Raw genomic sequence first — 5,771 nt, 5'->3', positions numbered from 1 at the left:
TCGACTCACAAACTTCAGATAATTTATTCAAGAGCTAAGAGGCTTTAAATAGCCATTACACATAAACAAAACCGGAAAAAGCTAAGAAATCAAATAAACTACCATATCCCTAATTCTCTGTACAACGCAAGAAAGATAAGATAAGAAGATATGACCTGGTAAAATGGATTACCAAGTCACATGGACAAAACAAATGGCATAGGCCTTATTAAACAGACTCAAATAAACGTGGGCTAACCCAATCATAAGATCAGCCCAATAGTTTTCTGGTGGCCGGAATAAACTTTGGATTTTAGGTTTAAACGTTTTAGTTTTCTTAAACTCAAACTTGGGTTAAATTGTTGTAATTTTTGATTTAGATCATGGGGTTTTTATAGTTTTAAATAAATATTATGTTACTTATTTTACACCTATAATCCTAAACAAACACGGTTGGTTTTAATTTGGTTAGTATCTGGCCCCTAAGACGGTCCGCCATTGAATTGCAACAACATTTATGCGGATATTAAAAAAACAAATCCAAAACAATTCACAACTTTTATTGTATACAGAACATTCAAAGTTTTTTGATTTCCTAAAATCTTACATTTTGGATCGAAATTTTTCAATAAGTTCCCGCCTTAGAAGTTTTCCTGAAGCCGATTTTGGAATAGAGCTTAAAAATGTCACTCGCTTCAATCTTTTATAAGGAGCAACCTGTATCGATTCTATTCCAGTGAGTATTGTTTCTTTAAAAATTTAAATGAAAATATCAAAAATCTTTACCTGCTCATCAATAAATGTCTTAACATCGACTTCAGTCAATGAACTATTTGGAGACCGAACCACAAATGCAATCGGTACCTCGCCGGCTTCAACATTAGGAAGCCTACCAGAGTACTTATACCTATTAATTACATCATATCGGATCCAAAAGAGAAACATAGAAGGAAAGAACAATGTACTTTTCCCTTTTTAGCAATGTAGGAAGTATACTTCAATTTTTACCCATAATAACAATTTACATACGGTTTCTACCTAATACAACAATTTTTAACTTGGAAAACAAGTAAATCTTTTATCATTTGATTTTTGTTTTACTATTTTCTTATGTGGCAATACATTTTCCAAATCAACATTCAAATATTACCATTAAAGTGCATTGCTACTAAGGGTAAAAGTTAAAGTATTATACATTATATTTTTACCCATAATAACAATGTGCTTATAATTTCTACCAAAAGAAACTATTTTAACTAGGAAACCATTTGTTTTGTGTTCCAAATTTTTTCTCAGGTGGCATATATTTTGGAACTACAAATCAAATACTCCTAATTCCAACTTATTCCCTAGACAATACTTAAACCCTCGACCTCAAGAAAGAAGAACAACACCTGATAACGCTAGGCTAGAAGTCATTTGCTTGTTTATGTGACATTCAACTAATGATGGTCATACAATTACGAAATCAACATATAGTATTTGTGTATTAAATTTGTTGATAAAGTACACTGCTATTATGGGTGGATATTAAAGTATATTACTCATTTTGGTAAAAATGGAAAAATACACTATTATTTCTTGAAATCTAGCCATCTAATTTTTTTATTTTTTATTTTATTATTATTATTATTATTATTATTATTATTATTATTATTTTTTTTTTTTGTGAATGAGCTTCAAATTATGAAAAGATTGTTTTTTTGGCTTACGGGATTACAGCAGCATCCAATATTTCAGAATGCGAAAGCAAAAGTGCTTCAAGCTCTGCTGGTGCAACCTTAAAAATATCAAACACATAGCCACGATGAAAGACTGTTATTGTCACAAAATAAGATACAAAAAACATATATGAATTACCACATCATGTTTTACCTGAATGCACAAAACCTTGTTTATCTATCGTAAGCTTTGTAGCTTGTGCATTATTAAGATAACCTATAAATTAAGATCCAAAAAACATTATATGTCACAAACATAGATTAAAGATTTGAGTTTTATGTGTTAAAAATGATAAGATAAACATACCTCGCATCATGTTAGCTCCTCGAACACATATTTCACCCAGTTGGTTAATAGGAAGAGGCTTATCGGTATCTACACTAATTATTTGCGCCTCAACTCCCGGTAATAGCCTCCCGACCGAACCAGAGTTACGTGGGCCCATGATTGGACTCTCTATTGAGACAATCCCCGTCGTTTCAGTCATACCATATGCCTGTTGGGTTTCTTGATTTTATCACATAATTTCAAGATTCTTAAAGAAAATGAAAAATCAAAGCAAACGGTGTTCAAAACTCCATCTTATAACTACTAGTTTTATATTGTAAATGGTTAATGACCTAGGAGGGTAATAAAGTTTTAACTTTGTCCACATAAGGTCCTTAAGGTTTTTTTTTGTACATATTACACGCATATGATTGTTATAAACCGTTTAAAAAAGGTAATAAGGTTTTAATTTTGTCCATATTAGGTTCTTAATGTCTTTTTTTGTGCATATTACACCAACATGGTTGTTTTAACCGTTTAAAAAAAGATAATAAGGTTTAACTGTGTCCACATTATGTTCCTATATTTAATATTTTTATCATTTCGTCTAACTCTTTTACAATTTATATTAGTATATAGTTAAATGACTTCATCATTTCATCTTTTCATTTTAGTCGCTCATTCACCACAAACACGATTTCAATCGAAAGGTTACATAACAACTTTTTTTTTTTCCATTTTTACGAAAAAAAGCTAATAATAATGAAAGTCTTAATCATTAAGACTATGTTTGGCGCCACAGCTAGCTGATAAGCTAGTTTATTTTTTGATATTTTTTAAGTTGTCATGTTTGGCAAGCCAAAAAATAGCTTATAAACTAATATTTTAAAAAGCTACTTAGACTAGTTTTTTAAAAGTTTTTTTTTTTTAATTTTCCAAGTATACCTCTTAATTAAATAAGAAAACATATTTTTTAAATGCCATTTTATGTCATTATATAAATTTCGGATAACTTATAAGCCAGTGGCAGAGCTAGAGTCAAAGTAAAAGAATATCCCCCACAAGTATTGAGGTATCTCCGATAAGTAATTGCCTATCGGGGATACCCAATTGGCGGAGCCAGTACCTATTGGGGATATCCCATTACTTTTCAGGGATACTCTTTTACTTTGACCTGACTCCGCCACTGGCTTACATAATCTTTTGATTGAAACCGTGGTTGTGGTGAATGGGCGACTAAAATGAGAAGATGAAATGATGAAGCCATCTAACTAGATACTAATATAAATTGTAAAAGAGTTAGATGAAATGATAAACATATTAAAAATAGGAACCTAATGTTGACACAGTTAAACCTTATTACCCTTCTTTAAACGGTTATAACAACTATGTTGGTGTAATATGTACAAAAAAGATGTTAGGGACCTATTGTGGACAAAATTAAAACCTTATTACATTTTTAAACGTTTATAACAACCATGTTGGTGTAATATGTACAAAAAAAAACCTTAAGGACCTAATGTGAACAAAGTTAAAACCTTATTACCCTCCTAAGTCATTAACCCTATTGTAAACTCTTTTTTATAACTACTAGTTTTATATCGTAAACTCTTTTGTATAAAGTTTAGTTATACCATTTTGGATCATATGATATTTTGGATCGTATCATTTGTTTTCATATTATTTTTGGTCATATAATTTATGATGATAACATTTTCAACAAAATTCAGTTTTTATCTAATAATAAGTTTTAATTGGATTATTATAATTTTTTTCAATGGAGGTTTACCTGAATAACTATAACACGAGGGAACTTTTTGGCACACTCCTCCATTAATTCTTTCCCCAAAGGTGCAGCCCCTGAAGCAATTTGCTTTAAAGAAGATAGATCGAACTTCTTTACTACATCCTGTTTAGCCAAAGCAAGTATAACTGGGGGAACAACCCATAAATGTGTCGCTCTATATTTCTCAATGTTCTTTAGTAGCCCTTCAAAATGAAACTTCCCCATTGATACGATGGTGTTTCCTACCTGTAATTGGGAATATAGTATAGCCCCAAGTCCAGATATATGAAACATGGGCAACAAACATATGAATCGGTAGTCTTTCTCCCCCATTAATCTTTGATCAGAAGTTATCATCTGTGATTGTGAGATGAAATTCCTATGGCTCAAAACGACACCCTTACTAACACCAGTCGTCCCAGAAGAGTACAATAAGGCCGCAGTATCATCTCCTCGAAACGAAACATTAGGGAGTTCTGAAACTGATGGGTATTTCGAAATTAAGTCTTTGTATGAAAAACATCCTTTTCTTGGACTTTCTGACCCTAAAAATACAACCGGCAGGCCAAAGGTTTCAACTTTTTGGTACAACTGTGGAATGGTGATGATGAGTTTGGGTTTAGAGTCTTTGATTTGTTTGGATAGCTCGCCGGCAGTGTACTGAGGGTTGACGGTGGTGGCTATGGCACCGAGAGCGATGACAGAGAATAGAGAGACGGGATATTGGATTGAGTTGGGGGCGAAGAAGAGGACAACGTCGTTTTTGGCGATACCCAGTTCGGTGTTCAAGGCGTGAGAGAGCTTGGCGACGGTGGTTTTGAATTCAGAGAAAGTGAGCGTTTCCCCGGAGTCGGAGTCGATTAATGCGGGTTTGTTTGGGTAAGATGAAACGTTACGGAAGAGGAAGGAAATCATTGATGTGTGGGGGTTTGTTGGGATGACTAGTGGTGGCCGGAGTGATCGGAATATTCCATCACGGCCATACCCTGATCTTTCCATCGACCTTGTATGTGCTGATCAGTGACGATAGATGAGCAACTTGTACCAAATGATCTCCAAGTGCTTATCACCTTCATATCTTTGACATTTTATACTCCTCAATCTTGGCTCCATATTTTTTTTTATCTAAACTTTAATTCTGAAATAATACATCTAAGTATTAATTATAGTTTAAATAATTGATTATTGAAAATCTCATCTTCTTTAAGGAAATGATTCGATATTGGATAAACTTTAGCGAATAATAATTGTGCGGTTTAACATATTGACCATGTATTTTTCTCGTGAAATTATTGAGATTTTTTTTAAAGATATGACTTATTTATTTTTTATTATTAATCAATAAGGTATGACTTAATAACTTTTTATTTTGAACGGCTATTAATTTTTTTGAATTAATTTATATTATTATTAACAAATTAATTATAAACATAACAGTCTTTTTTATTATAAACAAATAAATGCACTAGTTATTTTTTTAGGAATAAAATGGTAGAATAAGTATTTATTATTACTTTTATTGAAAGCTTCAATCATTATAGGTTCTTCTTATGCGTCGTTGTGCATGTTTTGGTGAGATGTAATATGTGGGTGTTTCCCAGATCTTGTTGGTGTTCTTTTTATGTTCTTTAAGTTAACTACCACTCAAACTTTATACCTTATCTTGTATAACGACATGGGCTAACACATCCATCGAGGGTTAAAATTAAAACTTGAATGATACTTTGAATGTAAGGGGAATGACAATTTAAATGGAAGACCGGTGAATAGTGATTATCTTTTTTCATGTTTATATATATGTCCTCATATAAATGTGAAATAGATAATCTCTCTTCAGTCGTTTTGCGTTTAAACTGTAAATCATGGTTCAATTTTCACTATGTTGTTACTAGGTAAGGTATACATAGTGGATGATAGTTAGATTAAAAAACATAAGAGAAACCCCAACATCAAAGAGACATCCACATAATGCTCACAACACCACCCACAACACAACGACATATTAAGTGAGTATCAA

The 5,771-nt window shown here is 32.1% G+C and overlaps 1 pseudogene across 1 annotated transcript; it reads right to left on the bottom strand.

Moving 5' to 3' along the window:
* Nucleotides 1-482: 482 nt before the first annotated feature.
* LOC145120803 (putative CoA ligase CCL7) lies at nucleotides 483-4,877 on the bottom strand (annotated as a pseudogene). Its single transcript, XR_013714365.1, has 5 exons — nucleotides 3,758-4,877; nucleotides 2,008-2,197; nucleotides 1,692-1,917; nucleotides 766-868; nucleotides 483-696 (listed from the first exon to the last, which is right to left on the bottom strand). The product of XR_013714365.1 is annotated as a putative CoA ligase CCL7 (transcript).
* Between the last annotated feature and the right edge of the window lie 894 nt (nucleotides 4,878-5,771).

The sequence above is a fragment of the Lactuca virosa genome, chromosome 6 (assembly GCF_052849685.1).
Source record: "Lactuca virosa cultivar CGN04683 chromosome 6, Lactuca_virosa_CGN04683_v6, whole genome shotgun sequence".
Classification (NCBI taxonomy): Eukaryota; Viridiplantae; Streptophyta; class Magnoliopsida; order Asterales; family Asteraceae; genus Lactuca; species Lactuca virosa.
This window is presented reverse-complemented; position numbering and strand designations above follow the sequence as displayed.